The sequence below is a fragment of the Myotis daubentonii genome, chromosome 9 (assembly GCF_963259705.1).
Source record: "Myotis daubentonii chromosome 9, mMyoDau2.1, whole genome shotgun sequence".
NCBI lineage: Eukaryota > Metazoa > Chordata > Mammalia > Chiroptera > Vespertilionidae > Myotis > Myotis daubentonii.
In genome coordinates this window covers 49,695,458-49,717,420 of record NC_081848.1, presented here as the reverse complement: position 1 = coordinate 49,717,420, position 21,963 = coordinate 49,695,458, and the positions used below count along the sequence as shown (strand labels likewise).

The window sequence follows — 21,963 nt, the reverse complement described above, 5'->3', positions numbered from 1 at the left end:
ATTCTGTCTCTGCCCCTTGGGGAGCTTGTGAGTCAGGAGAGGGAGACAGAGAACTGAGTTCTTGTGTAGTAAATGTAAAAGGAGGAGAGAAAATCAATAAGTTGAGTTCCTACCTTGTGCCAGGATCTGTGCTAGAATGGCTATTTAACTTAGTCCTGTGATGGGATGAGGACACTGCTGTGAGAGTGGTGAAGTGACATGCTCACGGACACACAGCTGATAGGTGTGAGCGGGGATTCCAGCTCAGGCCACCTCGGTCCCAAGTAGGCACTTCTTGTGTTAGTTGCCACCCTACCTCTAGTTAGTAGCCTGGCTCTCGGGGCAGTTATCATGTGTCACAGCCCAAATGATGGAAAAATGAAGACAAGAGGGTGAGGGAGTATTGTGTTTGCTCTGTGCACCTTGCAGGCCAGACTCTGAGTTCAGGCGATAGCCCAGGGTACCCTCCGTGGATGGGCCTTCAGACCCAGCGTCCTAACAGGGGAAGTGACCTTGGAGAGCCCTACTTTCTCTGTGAGGCCCTCGCCAGGGGAGACGGGAAGCAGGCGACAGTCAGTCAGGCAGACAGAAAACCCCACTCCCAATCGGCCACAGATATGAAAACCAGTTTGTGAAGAATGGGTGTAATTAGCTCTGGTTAGTTTCTTCCTAAAATTTTTTATTTATAATTTTTACTCAAGAATTTTCCTGGTAGTAAAAGTAATGTATATTCTTTATTAAATTTCTTGGAAAATATAGAAATTGGTATAAGTAAGAAATAAATTATTTGGAAATAAATACAAAGAAATTTAAAAAATCCCTCCCAAATCCTTTTACTCAGAGATAAATATTATTAATAAGATGGTGTGTTTCTTTATATGTCTCTATACATTATAAAACTAGGGTCTTACTATATGTGGTCTTATAGTCAGCTTAAAAAATTTTTTTTTAAAGACTTGATTTTTTAGAACAGTTTTAAGTTCACAACAATATTGAATAGAAGGTACAGAGATTTCCTGTTTACCCTCGCCTCCACGCATGCACAGCCTCCCCATTACCAACACCCTCCACAAGAGTGGTACATCTGTTACAACTGATGAACCTACACTGGCACATCATTATTACCCAAAGTCCAAAGCTTACAGTAGGGCTCATCCTTGGTGTTGTACCTTCTATGAGTTTAGACACATGTATAATGACACGTACACACCATTAGAGTATCACAGAGCATTTTCATTGCTTTAAAAATCCTCTGTGCTCCACCTATTCATCTCCTCCTAACACGTTGCAAGCACTGATCATTTTACTGCCTCCATAGTTTTCCTTTTCCAAAATGTCATATAGTTGGAATCATATAATGTGTAGCCTTTCCAGAATGGCTTCTTTCATGTAGTAATATGCATTTCAGGTTCCTCCATGTCTTTTCATGGCTTGATAGCTCATTTCTTTTTAGCACTGAATAATATTCCATTGACTGATGGACCACAGCTTGTTTATCTACTGACCTCATGATGGACATCTTAGTCTGCTTTTTAAGTGAACATTCTATCACCATCATTTTCCCATGTCATTAAAGATACTTCAAAGTATGATTTTTCAATGGTTGTCTAATGTAATTTTAGCTGTGCAACAGTTTAATCATCATTCCTCTCGTTAGACATTTACAAATGTTTCTTTGGGGACAGTCTCATGATGGCCTTTCCATATGTTTATGGAATTTGGAAACTTGGCTCTCAGAGACGGGCTTGTTCAGTGTGGCCCATGGCGTGGGCTGCAAGATGCTGATAAGTGGGATACTGACTCAGCCTAAGCACGCAAACTCACATCAGAAGGACAGTGTTCCCTTTTGAGTTCTTTTCGGTCCTTTGCTGAAGGAGAAAGCCTCCACCGAGGCACCCAGGAGTGAGGGGTGCTGCAGGATTCCCAGTGCTGAAACGGGAGTCCAGCCAGGCGGGACAAGGGTTCCCCTGGCCTGAGCCTGGAGTGCTTTCTCCATCATTTGGATACTTGTGTGTCACCATTCTTGACAAAATGAGAGCAAGCCTCAGGCCCAGAGCCTTTGTCAGGCAATCGCTAGAATTTAGTAACTGTTTTCATTTAATTCACTTTTACAATTCCTCACTATTAGTGGTATAAGTGGTACTGATTTTTCCACTTCCAGTAGAGACATAAAATTTCCTTTTAAAATAAATGTAATGACAAGAGTAGCTAACATGTAGAATGCTTATGTGTGGTAGGTACTGTTTTATAAAATACTACAGGCCCAGTGCATGAATTCATTCACAGGTGGGGTTCCTCAGCCTTGCCAGGGATTGAGGCCAATCAGGGCAATCTAGCCCAGTCCTGATTGGGCCCATGGGGCTGGCTAGCCAGGGGGAGGGACTGCAGGAGGTTGGCCGGCTGCAGGAGGTTGGCTGTGGGAGCACACTGACCACCAGGGGGCAGCTCCTGTGTTGAATGTCTGCCCCCTGATGGTCAATGCGTTGTCATAACGACCGGTAGACAGGTCAAGAGGTTGAGCGGTCGTAATGGTCGCTTAGGCTTTTATATATATTTAGATGTTTTTATTGGTTTTAGAGAGAGAGGAAGGGAGAGGGAGAGAGACATAGAAACATAAATGATGAGAGAGAATCATTGATCAGCTGCCTTCTGCACCCCCCAACCCCCACTGGGATCGAGCCCACAACCTGGGCATGTGCTCTGACCAGGTATCAAACCCTGGTTCATGAGCCCAGCCGGGCTGCTAAGTACTGTTTTAATGCTTTCCCTGCAATATTTCATTTAATCCTTATAGCAACCCCTTAAAGTAGTTACCAGTATTATCCCTGTTATACAGATGGAGAAACTGAAGCATAGACAGATTAAGTAACTTGCTCAACAACAGAGTTGGGATTTCAACCCTGGCTTTCTGGCTCATTGCTAGTCAAATTAAAGAATATTAAATAAAAAAAAAGAATATTAAATTAATAAATGCATAAGTGGCACACAGACATGGCAGAAACTATGAGGATGGTGTGCAGATGACTCAAGTTTAGGAAATGCTGACTTAGAGGAAACCAGGTTCTATGTGCAGGGGTACCAGTGAGTGCAGGTGTGGGGAAGCTGAGCCGTCCCAGCTAACCAGGGAAAGTTAGGAACCTGTGGGCTGGCAGGAGGCTCAGAGGACGAGAAGATACATTGTTCATGGTGGGGCTGTAGATATGGGATGGGGTGCAGAGGGCACGGTGGCCACCCTGGAAAGGACACACAGAGGCCATAGGGAGTTCTGCCACTGACAAGGTAACAGAGAGGATGTTTCAGGAGAGTCCAAGGTTCCTAGTTCATCAGAAAGAGAAGAAAACCAGAAACACCCTTGACTTTGCTCATGCAGGTGTAGTCCAAAGAGCATTGGCCCCATGTTGGGGGTGAGTTCAGCACTGACCACTCTCCCCACATTGTCACCGTGGGAGAGGATGCCATGTGCTAGGGGCAGCACAGTGCCACTGCTGACCCGCTGTACACCTGAAGCTACACCTCATCTCAAGCCCCAGCTCCCCCTCCTGTAAAACGGAGATAAAGTAGTGCCCACTTTGCAGGGTTAAATTCCTTAGCCCAGTGTCTGTTCTCGGCACCCAGTAAATGTTAGCTGAGACTGTTCCTAGCCTCCGTCTATCCCCCTTCACAGATTCCATCCAGGAGACTTCTGCATTGGGTTTGAGGTTCTCACTGCCCATAATCCTGGGTCCCATTCTCATCTCCATTTAATGCTCCAAGGAGAGTGGCAGATGATTGGCCATTGGTGCCTGGTGGGGTATTAAGGAGGCCCAGTGACCATCACCTCCCTCCTTTGATTAAGTTCTAAGGCTTGTTGAGAAGTCAGACTAATATCACCTGTGGCAGAAACCCGGCATTGGAGAATGTGGTTTACACCTGCAGGCAAGTAGGCTTTCTAATATTGAATGAAGCAGACTTACCCCGGCCCTCTCCAGTGCTCTCTGCTGGAGGCAGGTTCCTTTCAATCTTGGAGCAGGTGGAGCACAGCAGAATGAATGTGTGTTCCTAGCAGGCAGCTCATTCCTAAGAAAGGGAAGAGGAAAGAGTGAAGGTCTTCCAGTATCCATTTCTGCTGCCACTTTGTAAGCTGAAATGAAGATAGGGTATAAGCAGGGGTCAGGGGATCTAGGCTTGGCTCTGTCTCTTTGATGTTATGCCCTTGAGCAAAATCACTTCTTCCTTCCCAGGCCTTGGTTTCCTCATCTGGGAACTGCTTACCCCCTAAAGCAGTGGTTCTCAACCTTCTGGCTCTTTACATACAGTTCCTCATGTTGTGACTCAACCACAAAATTATTTTCGTCGCTACTTCATAACTGTAATGTTGCTACTGTTATGAATTGTAATGTCAATATCTGATATGCAGGATGGTCTTAGGTGACCCCTGTGAAAGGGTCGTTCGACCGCCAAAGGGGTCGCGACCCACACGTTGAGAACCGCAAGCCTAGCGATTCACCCCCCCCCCCCCCCCCCCGTAGTCTCATGTTTGAAGCCACCCCAGAGCAATAATGGTGTCAGACACTGCGTCTGTGACAGGGAGGGCTGCAGGTGTGTTAGAAAACTCAGCTATTATTGCTCATTCTCTAACAGCCCTGTGCAGTGCCTTCAGGGGCAGTCAGAACCGGCACCAGGTCCAAAGTAAATGGGAGGCTGTGTTTTTAAGAAAACACTCACTGCTGAAGGGCATGCCTATTCATTCTCCTGTTAACAAGGCATTTGCCTCTCAGCTTTGGACATTTGCTGCTCAGATCAGAGATGGTAGTCTTGTGTTTGTCACTAACAAAAGCAGCCTCTGGAGCCTGGTCCCACTTCCCTCAACCATAGGGCCAGCTGCACCGGGCTCTCCAGCTCTGGGAGCAGTGGGGGGCAGGGACACAATTGGATTCCAGTCCTTTGGAAGAGATGAACCTCACGTGCACCAGAATCTGGGGGGCCTTCAGGAGACACTGAGTACCCCTAAGAGCTCCCTAAGTGGAGAAGCTCTGGGGAAGTGAGGAGACCCCGGGACATGGTCTGGCAGCTAACTACCATGTGCATGGCACGTCCTCAGACGGCATCTCTTGTGTTCTCTGTGTGACCTTCGTGATTTCACAGTTCTGTGACCTGTAGGTAGCATAGCCTCTCCCATCCCACCCCCAGGCCCATGTTAGGATTTTTAGGGGCTCTAGGCACGTTTGTACTTAAGAAACTTACTTTATAACTCTGTCGGTGTAGATAAATATTTCAATGTTATCTATGGAAACATTTTCTTTGACTAAATAGTTCATGTTGTCTTCTTATTTGAAAAGAAATGAGAACATTTTTGTGGGCCCCGGGCACTGTTCCTCCCAGACTTTCTGGAGGTCAGCCCTGCCCCATCACCTTACATCCGGAGCACGGTCTAGGGACCCACAGCATCGCATCACCTGGGAGTTTGTTAGAAACACAGACTCAGGCCTCCGGAGTCAGCATCTGAGGCTCAGCAAGACCCCCAGGTAATTCATGTTCATGCTATAGTCGGAGGCAATCTGTCTATCACAGTTGGCATGTACTACTGGGAATATTTGAATCACAGGGCACACTGTACCCCAAATTACAGCAAGAAGTCTAATAATGGAAAATCCTACAGGAAAGAAATATGTGGCGTTAAATGGCTATGTAAATGCCAACAATTCCTGGATGGCCCCGCCTGCCAAAGCCCTTCTCCTCTCTTCCCCGGTCAATGCTTTCTCCGCCACTCAGCCCAGAGGGGAGACCCCGGAGGGGGCTGCATCGGCTTCTGAGTTGGTTCTTCCAGTTTTCCCATGAGCACTTGGCCTCCAGAGCCATCTTGGCAGAGGAAGAGATGGATGCAGGAGTGGACAGCTCTTGGCCTCAACCCAGAGGTGACACACAGTCTGTTGGCCAGAGGTAGTTAACCCCCCGTCTCCCCCGGCCCCCAGGCAACTGCAAGGGAGTCTGGGAACTGCAGAGAGCACAGGAAGATTCAGGAAGCACTAACCATCTCTGCCACGGGCAGAGAATTAGTAAGGCCAATACCAGTCCTGCAGAGCCTGAGGCCTTCTGGGGGCGAGGCATTAGGAAGTCCTAGAAAAACTGGGAGAATCCATTCAGAAGCAAAGGCACCCCCTCCATCAGGGTCTTTTATATGCAACAAGGCAGAGCGGAGCATCAATTGGCTAACAGAGGAAAAAGGCTTTGGCAAGCAGGGTCATCCAGGAATTCTTGGCATCCCACTTAATGCTGACTGTATGTTCCCTTAGGGTTTTCTGTTATAGAACTTCTCACTATAGGGTGGAGGTGGCCATCCCAATATGCATTAGACATAAGTCAGCAAGATGTACTTTCAACGCCACTGAGATGTTGGGTCTGTTGCAGCAACTACTGTTAATGATCCCAATTTAATACCCAAGCGCCCTGGCCACGGGCCCCCTCTCTTGCTTCTCGCAAAGGGGAGGACATTTACTATCTGTCACGGGTGCTATCCCCTCTCTGCAGCTTTGCCATCCAGCTTCTCTGCCTGCTTAGAGCTCACCCCACCCCTCTCTGGGCCATGTCCCTGGATTAGAGGCCTGTTCTGTTCTCTGGTATAGGGAAGGAAACTCGAGATCCCAGGGCAGAGTAAGTTGGATTTAGAATCTCAGTCTCTGACTCTCAGGTGCCCGTCTGTGAGGAAGAAGAAAGAAAGTAGAAGTCCTTCCCAGCCATCAGGAGCAGGAAGGGTTACTCCTGGGGAACAATGGCAGTCTTTTAACCTGCTTCGCTCTGTCTTCCTGCATTGTTCCCAGGTCTCATAGAACAAGTGGCGGCTGTGGCCTGGGGGCGGGAGTGCCAGGTGCAGGCTCTGTCTGTGATGGATGTGGGAAATCCCCCTCAGCAAGGCCCTGGAAGGAGCTAAAATGCCAGCTGACATTGACTGAGCTCTGAACATGTGCCAAGCACCGTTCTCAGGAGCTGATGTGTGTTATATAATCTGCAGGCATATCCTTATCCGTGACTATCAAGTGAGGAGACTGAGGCACAGACAGACGGAGTAGTTTGCCCAAGGTCACACAGTCACCACGTGGCAGAGCTGGGATGGGACCTCAGGCAGCCTGGCTGCGGACCCCACGTGCACAACCACTCTGCTCTCTCACCTCTGGCCACTCACTCATCGGAGAGGGTCTGTGACTAGTGCTTTGAGGAGGTCACGTTGAGACCTTGAAAAACCATTCCCTGGTCAAAGAAGTTTGAGAAACATTCTGTACTACTTTCTAGCCCTCTTGGAGATATATTCTTATTAAAGGCTTGCAGGACAGAAGCCTGTCTCATACTAATATCCCCAAATGTATTGAAACACGGAAGCCTGCATTTTCACAGCTCCAAACAACATCACCGAGAACAAGGGTGGCAGAGAACAGGCTTTGGGAAAAGCTGGCTAGGGACACACTTGCTTGAGAGGAAGCAGGTGGATTATGTGGCATCTGGAAAGCCCTCACTGCTTGTAGAACTCCCCAGGCAGGTGCTAAGTGGGCCAGGTCAGCTCAAAAGCATCTCCCTGAGATGCAGACTGTGGCCAGTGGGGATAGCCTGGGTTCTGCTGGTTTACAATCCCACTTGGCTATCTATCAGCTCTGTTACTTTGAAAAAAATCACAGCACCACAATGAGCCTCAGTTTCCTTAATTGCAAGCTAGCACTCACCATAGTATAGGTGGGGGATTGAGGGAATGAATATGCCCAAAGTGTCAGAGACATGGTATGCCTTTGATGAATTGGGAGTGTTGTCGTTATCTGTTGTCCAGTTTGCTTGCCTTATTTTTTAGTCTCCCATGCATTCCATGTGGAAGTAGGAAGTGCTAGGGTTGGAGGCTTTAAGCAGCAGACTGGGCCCAATTCCACTGTGTCATACCCAGTTCCACTGAGGTCATTGTGCCTCTTCTCTGCTCCAAAGAGGTACAGGGACTCCCCAGTCTAAGATATAGTGTCCTCCTGAGAAGGGAAAGGAGGCGCTCTCTGGTTGAACTTGGGTTTACAAAAGAATAGGGTGAAAATTTCAAGAGCTGAGTTTCAGCTTGTGGGCCACACTCAGATGTAGATTCATCAAAAAGGAGCATTGCTGTGGCCAGTGTGGCTTAGTTGGTTGAGCATCCTGTGTGCCAAGCGGTCACTGGTTTGATTCCCTGTCAGGGCACATTCCCCGGGGTTGCAGGCTCCATCCCCAGTAGGGGACTTGCAGGAGGCAGCCAATGGATATTTCTCTCTCACTGATGTTTCTTTCTCCCTTCCCTACTTTCTCTCTAAAATCAGTTAAAAAACATATTAAAAAAGGAGCATTAACCCAGGATTCCAGGAGTTCACAGAAGACCTAGAAAAGTCAAAAGTAAAGGCAGAATCTGCCCTAGGAAAACGTTTTGATTATAAATCAGATCCCTGGCAGAGTGTGTGTGGAAGTCTGTGCCAGCATTGACTAATCACCTAGCAAGAGGAATTCTAAGCAATGGTGAATCTGAGAATAAATTTCAGGAGGTTATTTTTTTTAAAGACCTTGGACAGAGAGGCAAATTGGAGAGAGGGCCACTGTGGTGGTGTGGAAAGGGCCTGGGCTGGGAGTGTGTCTCAGCTGGGCCCTAATGGCTATGACCTTGTCAAGTTACTTCACCCCACTGAATCTCAGCCTCCTCATCTGAAAAACAGACATAATACTATCTACCTTATAATATTGCCGTGAGGAACAAATTACATAGAGGATCAGAAATAGCTTAGACAATGGAAAACACTAAACAGCCAGAAGTTGATATAAAAAAAACTAGGAACTCCCTTTAGGGTTTGCCATCAGGAGACAATATCAAGATAAACAGGTCCCTTCTACAAAACCAGCGGTGACGTCAGCCAAGCAGACCCAGGATGCTGGTGAGGATTGGAGATGGCACGTGTAAGAGGCTCCTGGTCACCACAGATTTAACTTCTGACCCAGCCATTCCTCTCCTAGGTATGTATGTACCCAAAAGAACTAAAAACAGGTGTTCAAACAGAAACTTGTACAAGTATGTTTATAGCAACACTATTCACAAGAGTCAAAAGGTGGAAACAACCCAACATGTCCATCAACAGATGAATGGATAAACAACATGTGTCATATCCATGCAAGGGGATATTATTCAGTCATAGGAAGGAATGAAGTATGTATACATGCTACAACACAGATGAATCTTGAAAACATTATGCTACGTGAAAGAAGCCAGACACAAAGACCACATGCTGTATGATTCCATTTATATGAAATGTCCAGAATAAGAAAATCCATGGAGACAGAAAGCAGACTGGTGATTTTCGGGACCTTGTGGGTTGGGGAAGGGAGGAATGGGAAGTGACTGCCGAATGTGTATGAGGTTTCCCTTTGGGGTGATGGGAAAGCTCTGGAACTAGATAGTAGTGGTATTAGGTGCATAACATTGTGAATGCACTTAATGCCACTGAACTGCACACTTTAAAATGGTTAAAATGATGAATTTCATGTTATGTGTATTTTACCATAATTTTTGAAAGAAGTTTTCTGGTGAAGAGGAAATGCGACCCAAAGGTCAGGATCCACTCTCCTAGAGTGTGGTTGAGGAGAGGGTCAGGGGATTCAGAGTTTGTCGCTGAACGCTGAGGTCTTGTGTCAGCAAACTGACTAAGGGCCTATGTTGGCAAACCTTCTGCAAGGCCCTCAAGGGGATTCACAATTGAGTCAGACATGCTCTCTGCCCTTGAAATGTCTATATGGTACGTTATTCCCACGGAAGGACAGAGTGAAGGGACTATATATAACAAGGGGGTAAATTCAGGGACGTGAGACATTTATTCTGTCTTGGCGAAGGGCGTAGGTGGGATTTTGGCAGGCAGGTTAGGAGTGGAAGTGTTTCCTGTAGGAAGCACAGGTGGGAGAGTTGGGGAGCGTTTCCGAGTGGGAATGGGTTGATAGGAATCTTGCACAGTATGCAAGGTGCCACGGAAGAGGGCCCTGAGAGATAAGCTCAAAAGGGAATTAGGGTGGATGGCTAAGAGGGTAAATCTTAAATGTTCCTTCCCATCACAAGAAAAAAAATTTTTTGTAACTATATATGATGATGGATGTTAACTAACAAATCAATAGCCGTACATCAAAAACTAATGTTTTATGTCAATTATATCTCAATTTTAAAAAGAGAAAAAAAGAGGGAACTGAGGTCCGACTGTGGAATGCTTTGAAGGTGGAGCTGAGGAAGTAGGAACTCAGTTTCCAGGTAGCAGGAGTCAAGGAGTCTTCTAAGATGGGGAGTAAGATGACTAAGCCTGTGTTTGAGAACCATCAGCCTGGTGGAAGATGGACTTAAGGGAGAGAGACTGGGGACAAGGAGATGGCAAGGATCACGGATGTCCTCCCAGAGCACATCCATCAGCGGCAAGGGGGAAGTTGGCCAAATCTGTTGAGCTTTGCATTACCCAAGATTCTTATTTGCTTGGGACAGAAACATTCAAATTTGATTAGACAATAACCAGCATTTCCTGGAACACATACTTGAGAAGTTTAGGGCAGGTTCAGTTATGGCTGGAGCCACGGGGCTCATTCCCTCTATCGTTCAACGATCCTGGGTATTGGATCTCTCTTCTCAGGTGACTCATTCTTGTGGTGACATCGTGGTACTTGTAGTTCCAAGTTTACATCTATCCTTTCAGAACCCCCAGTATCAAGACTCCCCCCAAAATTTCAGAAAAGTTGCCAAGTTGAATTTATTGGCCTTGTCTGAATCATGCGTTTATGCCTCAGTTAATCACCAGGGCCAGGGGCATGGGGTGCTCTGACGAGCCAGAGCTGTGTGACAGGCCCATTCCTACAGTGGGGCCGACACCCACGCCAAACACAGGGACAATTAGGATGCTGCTGTTACTAGAAAAGGGGGGACTGGGTGCCAAAGGGGCAAAAACTGTATCAACTCTGTGTCAAGTAGGTTATGCATCTCATTCCATCCTCTCAACCATCCTGAGATAGAAACGATTATCTCCGTTTTTCAGAGGAGGAAATTGAGGCCGTAGAGGAGCCTGTCCTCACTCCCCACCCCTCAAGCACTTGCTCTGTTCTGAGCTGCATGGCATCTCTGAGGGAGGCAGACGGAGCCCCTGCAGAGGGTCACAGCTTAGAAAAATGAGAACTAAAGTGCATGATCTTCAAGCTGAGGGACACTCAGACTGCATTGCAATCACACAGCCCATGCAGTGGTTAGAGATCCTGACCAGGAATTGTTAGATGATCAGAAGTTAGTCTTCAGGAGGCAGGGGAGATGCTCATGGCCTGTAGCATCCCCATCCCATGGGTGAGCAGCTGGGAGTCCTGGTTGATCAGGGGTGATAGATATGGGGTGTAACCAGGTGGCCATTTGGAGGCATTCATTGCAGACAAACTTCGTGAACACCACAGCGTCCCTGCCCTTAGTAAGACATCGAGGGAGAGGGTAATGGGGCATTTGTCAGGCAGGGCAGAGGGAATACAGGGCATTCCACGCATAGAGCACAGGATGTACAGAGGCCAGAGGCATGCCTGGAGCGACCAGTCTTCATGACGGCAAAATTCCCTGAGAACCCGGAATAAATTTGTCAGAGAAAGACAAACTGTTGTGGGAATGGCTTCTTTTGGCATCGCAGCAAGCCAGAGCTCAAGCCTCGCCAGGTGACTGCGCTTCCCCAGTTCTCGTGTTTAGCAATTAATTCACAACTAACGACAGAGAGCACCCAGGCCACTTCTCCAAGGGGCCCTCTCTGCCCTTTGGAACCATGCGCCAGGTTAAAGGCCTTTGGCTTGGTTGCAGCAAGCATAAATCTTGGGCATTTCCTGTTTAGGGTGCAGAGCGAGTGATGCAGAGTTGAGAGGACTGGGCAGGCGTGGAAGGAACAAGAGAGTTTAATGGTTGCCCAGACCCAAACTGGGGTCTGACACAAGGCGCTCTGGGTGAATAGAGATGTTTTAGAAATGCTGACATTCCTAGGGGACTGGCCGGGCCCAGGATGGAAGATAAGTTTAGATGGTCTGACTACTATTTTTGGAGCTTGGACCACATTAATTCACTACTGCTCCAAATGGTAGGCAGCTGGGGAGGGCTTCAGGGGCCCGAGGGCCATTTCCCAGCACAGATCTGGTTCAGCCTGTCCAGATCTGCAGGCCAGTGTCCCTCCTCTACCCCCAGGCTCTGCTGTGCATTTCCTAGTTATGTGGGGGCACACAGCATCCGACACCAACTCCTCCAAACATCCTTCCTGTTAATAGAAGGGGATGGACCCCCATCTTAGGCTGTGACTGAAGGCTATTTCAGGAAATTGTGCTGCCTGGGCTCTGGCTGAGTCTGGAGTAAAGGGATCAGAGCAGACATCCAGAAACTTCCTTGGCCTTCCCTTCTCAGAGGTGGCTGACCTCTCAGAGAGCAGGCACTGCAGGGAAGCGGGTCAGTTTTCCTGCTGAACTGAGTCCCTCTCACATGCCTGCCAGCAGTAGGGAGGCCATGAGACAGTGAATACAGGCATCACATGCCTTTAGTGGGCCAGGTCTGGATGGGATGAGAGGAGAGAGGGACAGAATGTGTTCTGGGAACTTCCCAGCTGAAAGTTGTGTGCTTGTAACAGGCCGTGTTCTGTTTCCAAACCCATTCCTCACTGATGAAGAAAGAGGACAAGGCATTTCCAGACTAGGAATGAATCCTGCTCTTGAGCTTTGTGTCAGAGACTTCAGGAGAAGAATAAAAGGTGTCATTCCCATTCATGCCCATACTTGTAAAAACACAACATATATTTGAATGTCTTTGTTAGGAGAATTTTAACTGCCTGGGATGAGAAATGGTGCACCCTGCAAAAATGATTGGACTTTTGGGAATGTTGCATGTTGAGTGTGGTGCAGTGTGAGTGTGGGTTGCGTGTGTATGTGTGCATGCATGTTCCCTGTGTAGTCTTGAGCAACTGCAGCCCGGGTCTCTTATCACTGAGCTCAGCCTGGCCCACCTGACTTACTATCATACACAGAGCTCAGCACTTTGTAGGTACTCAGTAAATATTTGCTACATGGAAAAATGGACCAGTGATGTGCACATGCATCTCAGTGAGTTTCTCTTTCTTTCGGGCAGTCTTGTTTCCATGTCTCTATGTGTCTGTCTCTCTGAGCTCATGTCCCTTGTCCCTGCATCTCTTTTTATTTTTTACTTTATTTGTTGTCTTCTCTTTCAGTTCTCACCACGTAACCCCATCCTAGACACTCACATGTACTCCACCCCTTTTCCTCAAACTCTTTTCCTAAGTGACATATACATGAAGTGGGAGGAAACTTAGAAATCATCCAGCTTAATTTCCACCTTTTATCTTTGAGGAAACTGTGTCCAGATTGCTCACAATGTACTAAGGACAAAAGCTAGTTTCCCCCTCCCTCCTCCTCCTCCTCTTTTTCTTCTTCAGAAGTTTTGTTTTTAAACATTTTATACGATAGAATTCACATACCATACAATGAACCCATTTCAAATGTCCAATTCAGTGGTTTTTAATATATTCAGAGAAGTGTGCAGCCATCTTCGCTATTTAATTCCAGAATATTTTTATCACCCAAAAGAAACCCTGTACCTATTAATAGTCACTTCTCACTTTCCCCATCCCTCCCTAAGGAATCACTGATCTACTTTCTGCCTCTATATTGCTGTATTCCAGACATTTCATATAAATGCAATCATAAAATATATGGTCTTTTTTGATGGACTTTTTCACTTTGCCTAAAGTTTTTAAGGTCCATCCATATTTTAGCATATATACATACTTCATTCCTTTTTATGGCTGAATAATATTCCATTGTATGGATAGACCACTTTTTATTCATCTGTTAGTTGTGATCTACCTCAAAAAAGACTTGAAAAATTAGTTAAAAATATTAATCTTTCTTTTTCCAGCTTTATTAAGATATAATTGATAAATAAAATTATAAGGTATTTAAAAAAAACATTTAGATTGTTTCCACCTTTTGGCTATTATGAATGAGGCTGTCATGAACATTGTATACACGATTTTGTGTGGACACACAAAATTTTCATTTCTCTGCGTATATACCTAGGAGAGCATTGGTGGATCATATGGCAAATCTATCTTTAACCTTTTGAGGAACTGTCAATTCATTTTCCAAAGTGGCTGTGCCATTTTACATTTCTACCAGCAACGAGTAAGGGGTCCAGTCTCTCCACATCTTTGCCAATACTTGTTCTTCTTTGCTTTTTTATTTTAGCCATCCTAATGGGTGTAAAGTAGTATCTCATTGTCGTTTTGATTTGTATTTCCCTGATGGTTAATAATGTTGAACATCTTTTCATGTGTTTATTGGCCATTTGTATATTTTCTTTGGAGAAAAGTCTACTCAAATATTTTGCCCACTTTAAATTGTTGTTTGTCTTTTTATTACTGATTTGTGAGAGTTCTTTATATATTATGGATACAAGTCCCTTATTAGAGATACTATTTGCAAATATTTTCTCCTATGGGTTGTGTTTTTACTTTCTCAGTGGTATCATTGGAAGTGCAAACATTTTTAATTTTGAGGAAGTTGAATTTGTGTTTTTTTCCCTTTTGTTGCCTATGTTTTTGGTGTTTTAAGAAGGAATTGCCACCCTGACCGGTTTGGCTCAGTGGATAGAGCGTCGGCCTGCGGACTCAAGGGTCCCAGGTTTGATTCCACTCAAGGGCATGTACCTTGGTTGCGGGCACATACCCAGTGGGGAGTGTGCAGGAGGCAGCTGATGGATGTTTCTCTCTCATCGATGTTTCTAACTCTCTATTCCTCTCCCCTCTTCTCTGTAAAAAGTCAATAAATATATTTTTTTAAAAAGAAGGAATTGCCTACCCAAGGACACAAAGATATACTCCTATGTCTTCATCTAAAGTTTTAATAGTTTTAGCTCTTCCATTTAGGTGTTTGACTCATTTTGAGTTAATTTTTGTGTATGGTATAAGAAAGGGGTTCAACTTTATTCTTTTACATGTGATGTCCAGTTTTCCAGAACTATTTATTAAAAAGATTATTCTTTTCTCATTGAATTATCTAAATCAATTGGTTGTAAATGTAAGGGTTATATTATGGACTCTCAATTCTTTTCCATGGATCTATGTCTACCCTTGTATAGTACCCAGTATAAGACTGTCTTACTGTGGTTTTATATTAAATTTTGAAATTGAGATGTGTAAATCAACACCCTTTTCCTTCTCTTTTCCAGATTGTTTTGGTTATTCCTGGTCTCTTGAATGTCTTTATGAAATTTAGGATCTGCTTGTCAATTTTTGCAAAAGGTAGCTAGGATTTTGATAGGGATTGTGTTGAACCTGTAGGTCAATTTGTGGAGTATTTCTATCTTAAAAATATTAAATCTTCTGATCTAGAAAATGTGATGACATTGTCTCTATTTAGGTCTTTTTAAATGTTTTTCAACAATATTTTGTCATTTTCGGTGTACGTTTCTTTTGTTGAGCACATTCCTAAGTATTTTTGATTTTTTATGCTATTGTAAATGGAATTTCTTTCTTAATTTCAGGTTGTTCTCTGCTAGTGTAAGGAAACATAATGATTTTTGTATACAGTCTTGTATACTGCAACCTTGCTCAACTTATTTATAATTCTAATAACTTTTTAGTGTAGTCTTCAGGATTTTCTATATACAAGATCATGCCATCTGCAAACAGAGATAGTTTTATTTTTTAAAAACTAGAATCTTGGGGCTCAGTTCAGATGATTTTTATTTTATTAGAAGGAACTTTGTGATTGGCCTAGAAAAGGAATATTAAAGTAGTTATTTCCCAAAATTCATGGATCCTAATTCCAAAGATTAGATGTTTGAAACAGATTTGAACTTAAACCTGATATGACGAAGAATTCCATCAATAGCTGTGTTAGTTTGCTAGGACTATCATTAACAAAACACCACAGACTGGATGGCTTAAACAACACAAATGTATTTTCTCACCGTTCTAGAGAAGTCCAAGATCAAGGTGTTAGCAGGTAATCAATCAGGTGTCTCCTGTGGTGTCTCTCCTTGGCTTGCAGAAGGCCATCTTTTTATTATGTCCTTACACAGCCCTTCCTCTGTGCACACACATCCCTGGTGTCTGTGTATCCCAATTTCCTCTTCTTATAAGGACACCAGTCAGATTAAATTGGGGCCCACACTAACAGCTTCATTTTAACTTACACCTCTTTAAAGGTCCTAACTCCACATACAGTCACATTCTGAGGTGCCGGGAGCTAGGGCCTCCAATATAGGAATTTGGGGAGGACACAGTTCAGCCCACAACAATACCCTTCTTGGTTTTCCTCTGAAAGATTATGATCTCTGGTGAGTTGTAACTAGTGAAGTCAGAATTTGTTAACTCATTCATCATGACAACCAAATGAGAGTGACCTATAGTCAGAATTAAAAGGCACTGCTAATCATCCCTGAGCTAAAGGATCCTCATGTGTGGTTCCGCATGTTCCTGGAGCTCATTTGATCAGGTTTACTCTATCGCCTCATCAAGGAGGGTTGATGACCAGCTACCAGACTCAGACATGCACATCACACCTAGAACCTCTATATTGCCTGCTTTAAAAAAACAAAGGTAATCCCAGGGCCTGCTGTTGAACAGTATGGTGATGTACTCACACGAGAAGTCCTTCTGTGAAGTGATATTTGAAATTAAATGCAAAGACTCCTGTGAACCTTAAAGTTCTTCAATGCAAAAGCTCACTCTAATTGTGTTCTCTTTTGAGTGGCAGGTCCATTTTGATGAGTTAGCTCAAGATATAATAGTCATGCTCTGTAATTTTTACAGTAGCCAAAAGCAAGCTGCTGCTGATCCTAATGAGCTATGTCAGTAGAAAATGAAAATCAAGATTTCCCTTGAGGTCACCTGACTGAGGAGTCATCCCACCTTGGCTGGAGTTGTCTTCCTCTTTCCTGTGTAGTCTCTGCTCCCTTTTTACAGTGCTTTATTTTTAACTCTCTTGCCCTCTGAGTGTTTTTACTGACATCTGGCCACAAACCATTTCTTAAGGAAGCAGGCAGTTATAAATCACCTATAAGGCAATCAATAAAAACCAGTACAACCCACAGTAAGACTGATTTGCCCCCAGATATCGAGGATCTTGCAGGCTCAGCAGTTACGCCCCTGGGGGTGTCTGCAAGGAGGGTGAAAGGCAAGGGGGTATTGCATTCTGAAAGGGGGGGTGCTGCTGACTCCCAGAGGCTCAAGGAAGGAATGGACTTTGGCCTCCATCCATGCACTTCTCTTCTGGCCTCAAGGGAGAGCTCTGTGTTTCCACTTCATCCAGCTCAGATTTTTCCAACCACATCAGTGGCATTTTCTTATCTCCCAAGGATCTGCTTCAGAGCTAAAGTCTCCTCTGTAAGCCTCAAGAAAGGGCAGTAGGGATGCATTGCTGTGTTTGCTGGGGAGGGGAAGGCAGGGCAGTGTGTTGCTGTGGCACAGAGGCATGGCAGAGAAGAGAAGCTCCACTAAGCTGTCTGTAGTCAGGCTACTGCTTTCCTCCCAGAGCCTGGGGAGGCCATCCCTCTGGCTAGAACTCCAGGGAGTCAAAAGTTTGAAAGTCATTGTGCAGAAGCTGAAAGCGGGGCCCAGAGAAAGGCAAGACTGTCCCAAGGTCACAGAGCGGTTTCATAATCAGCCCACAAAGAAAGGCCTCACTGCTTTGAAATCCTAGTTCTCTTCCCAAAGGAGCTTTGCTCAGGAAATGCTAGCGCATGGAAAGTCAAAGTAAATATATATATTTCCAGAGTACGACTATTAATGTTAGTTCATTTATTAAAAATGAGTATATTGCCTGGCTGGAGTGGCTCAGTGGTTGAGCTTTGATCTATGAACCAGAAGGTCATGGTTTGATTCCCGGTCAGGGTACATGCCCGGGTTTTGGGCTCGATCCCCAGTAGGGGGTGTTTAGGAGGCAGCTGATGAACGATTCTCTGTCATCATTGATGTTTCCATCTCTCTCTCCCTTTCTCTCTCTGAAATCAATAACAACACTTTAAAAAATGAGTATACAAATTGCCCGTGTAAGGACCATGAAGGTTGTCAGACCCACCATTTATGTCCTCTTGGATAATGGGAAAAGAGAATTTCCTAGAAGGGGCGTTTCCTCTCCTCTCCATCAGGGAGAAGTGTTTCAACTGCAAAGTTCAGGTGCTGGGGTCGGGGAGGTAGTGAGCTGATCTCCCTCAGAGGGAGAACGGGCTTAGAACAGGGCTGCAGGGAAGACCTCAGATCCCAAGAATGGAGGAAGATGGGAGAGAAGAGCCTTCGAGGCATAGAGTGTGCCAGGGAGGCTTGAAAGTACGTGGAATATTCTGGAAACTGGGGCATGAGGTGATGCTGGGGTGTGGGATACCAAGGTGGTAGTCTGTAGAAGAAACAGGAGAGGTTGGTAAGCTCAGAGCAGAACATGCCATCATGCCAATGAACCAGAACTCTGTGGACCGGGGTTTCCAGTTCTGATGTTCTGAATGTGCCGCACCAGACTCCACTGAGGGACTGCCAACCCTCCACATTCCTGCGCCCTTTCCCCAAATATTTGGATTCAGTAGATCTGGGATGGGCCCAGGAGTGTGCACTTTATCAAACACCTCAGATGATTCTAGTTCACTTTCTCAGGTTTGGAAATCAGTGCATTGAGTGCCACTGAAAGGTTTTACTCAAGGGAGGAATAGAACCAAAGTCATGTATTAGGAAGGCCACTTCCACTTAGAAGGTGGATGACTTCATCAGAAAAGCCCACCCTCCCAGGGGTCTATTTTCTGGTTAGTTATCTGTTTCTCTCATCTGGAAATGCAGGTGAAAATTTCCAGGAGCTTCTTAAGAATGACTCGGCTTAACCACTGGTTGAACTTCATGTTGTTCACCAAACAGTTAACTTAAGGAAGATGTTATACAAATAGCAAACTACAATTGAAAAAGACAGAACATTTGTGAATTTGATGTTAAGGATAACACCTTCTCCAGAATGAATTGGTGAATCCTTAGCCAGAAAACCCTCTCCTGGTCCTTTCTTTTGTGACGGTGGAGGTGGCGGTACTGGTGGTTGGTGCCACTGTTGCTGGGTTCTGTATTGCCCTAGAAGCCTCACCGTGGTGTGTTGAACGAAGTACTTATCTTTTCTGCGTGTTAGTTTTCTCTTCTGTAAAATGGGAATAATAGTACCATGTAAGGAATGAATAGCATCAAGGATATAAAGAGCCAGGTAGAGAGCCTGGTGCAACAAGTATCAGTGCTCTTCTGCTGATACTGTGGAATTGTTCCATGTGCTCCCTATCTTTTCATTGTGAAAAGATGACAGCTCCTCTGGGGAGAAGTCCTCTGTGGTTACTTCCTGTCTCATATCATTAAGCAGCAGCACATGCCTGTTTAAGTAGCAATACAATGAAATCCATGTGTCTAGGCCACCAAAGTTTGCCATTGGGAGAGCTATTCCCAAGCTCCTGCTTTCCCCCTCTCAACCCCTACCCTCCCAGGTCATTTCACATCACTGTTTACCAAAGCCTGTTCTCAAGTGGTGTCTACAGACTCAAAGCCTGCAGCTATTTGCAGAGATTGAGATACCAAGGGAACTGCTCTGTTTACTTTTGCTTGGCTTCTTGTCGCCATAGCCTCTGTTCAAGGAGCATCTTTTGAGTTGACCAAATTGCAAATGCAGTTCAGCTCAGAATTTTTGGTAAAAAAAAAAAAGGACAAGATCCACAACTGCTCTTCCCCCTCCATCGGCTTTGGTGGGCAAGTTTGTGCTTCTTCCTTGTCCTGCAAACTGGAGTCCAGGGCAGCAGGTCAAGTCTGTTCACACAGGCTCTCAATGCTCGAGTCTTGGGGTCTACTCTCCAGGGAGGGTCAGAGCCCATCCAACTCTGAGCTAAGGAGTAGGTGGAGTGGGTCCCTGGAGGTTGTCGGGAAGGAGGCAATGGCATCATTTAAAAGTTGAAATCTGACTCCACAAAGTTGTCTTTATGTTCACTGGATTATGTTTTTAGACAGGAACATGGAAGCTGGTCAAACCTAGTCCCTCCTCTGGAGCCTGTTTTGAATGTGTGTGTAGTAGGGGGGAAGTTGGGGGATAGGCATTGTGGGGGTGGGGGATTCAGAGGTTTGGGCTGTGGTTTCTGGGAGGAAGCTGAGCCCAGCAACAGGGGCAGGGAAGGCAGGAGGAGGAGCAGGTTTGGAGGAAAGGGGCATGTTGATAAGTTTCACTAGGGAATAACTCAGGGCAAGCTCATTTGCTCTAGATCCGAGTTTTCTAGTTAAAACTCAAAGAGAATCCTTTGGTATTGAGGCTGTTTGTACCAGTTGGAACTCTTTACTGCAAGAGCCAAAAAAGCCAACACAAGACACTTTAAAGCAAAAAGGAGTATTAATTGTTTCTTGAAACATAAAAGGCCAGGAATATCAGGCATAGCTTGATCAGGGCTTTAGATGACAGGCTCAGGACATAGTTTCTTTCTGGCTCTTTGCTGTACTCTCTTTCCCAGTGATTCCTTTCTTAGACAAGTTCTTCACCATCACAAGAAGGATTCTGTTTTCACCCTCTAATATTCAAGACTTGCAACAAAGAGTAAGAATCGCCTTCCTGAACTGTTACCATTTGCAACAGCATGGATGGTACTGGAGAGCATTATGCTAAGCGAAATAAGCCAGTCGGAGAAAGATAAATATCACATGATCTCACTCATATGTGGGATATAATGATCAACATAATTTGATGAACAAGAATAGATCCAGAGACAAATGGTAGGGTAAGGAGGGGGTTAGAGAGCAACCAAAGGACTTATATGCATGCATATTAGCATAACCAATGGACACAGACACTGGGGCGGTGGGGGCTTGCCCGGAGTGGGAATGGCTGGGGGGGCTGAGGGGGAGGGTCAATTGGGGGAAAAGGAGACATATGTAAAACTTTAATACATTAAATAATAATAATGATAATAATAAAAGAATCTCCTTCCCAGAATGCTCAGTATGGTCTTATTATGTCTTATGGGGTCTGGGCAGGTCACATGCTCACCCTTGAACCAATCACTGTGATTGGAGGGATATGATGCAAAGATGTCTGAAGGCTGTTCCTAGTAGGGGGTGGGAGGGTGTTGCCAGTCAGACCTCTCGCTACTGACTGCATGTCTGCTCTCAATAGGCAACGAGGACCCCAAACTCATGGGGCAGAAAGTGGGGCATGGGCTGGAAACTTAGCCCAACCCTGTACTAGGGAGATTGAGGCCCAAGTGGTGACGGATCTCATCCCTACACAGGTGGTGGGTGCACAGTCTGCTCTTCCCTCCCCAGAAGCCCCATCGCTGAGCCTGCTGCAATCCTTCTTTGGCATCCTGAAGCACATAGTAGGCCAGACTCTGCCCTGCAGCCCAGTGCCAGGTTATTGGGACTAGTTCCACAGCTTCTAAGAATGGGGTCTCCCAGAGTGGAGATAAACAGTGGGTGGGACTTGGGGTGGGGGCACTCCATCCCAGCAGGGAAGAGCCGTCTTCTGTTTGTCTTAGGTGAGGCAGCTGCTTCCTGTCTCCCCTGGGGATGCCAAGGATGGTTTCCAGTTCTGTGCCTCAACTGGAGTTGTCTGTCCTTGCTGGCCCGAAGGCAGGGCTGTGACCTGGAACAGTCAAAATCCCCGTCAGGGAACATCTCCCAATGCTCTGTTCTGTCTCTACTGAGGTCGGAGAAGAACGGGAATAAGCCCTTTCTTGAGAAGGGTTGGAGACCCCATCTTTGGGCCCAGGAGGCCCAGGTTTTAGTCCTGACTATGTGACCTAGAGCAAGTCACTATACCTCTCTGAGGCTCGATTTCCTCGCCTGTAAAAATGGAGCTTTAAGACTTTCCTCACAGAGCTGAGAGGATTCAAGAGCTGATATGTACATGCGGTGCTGGGTATGTACACAGGAAAGCGAGGTTTGATTCCTTGAGTCCTTTCTGGCAAAAGAAGGGGTGCAC

At 45.6% G+C, this 21,963-nt stretch overlaps 1 protein-coding gene across 4 annotated transcripts in view; it reads left to right on the top strand.

Moving 5' to 3' along the window:
* Window positions 1-21,963, top strand: part of IRAG1 (inositol 1,4,5-triphosphate receptor associated 1) — a 111,641-nt gene that overhangs the window by 3,634 nt on the left and 86,044 nt on the right. The gene's annotated exons all lie outside the window — the stretch shown is intronic.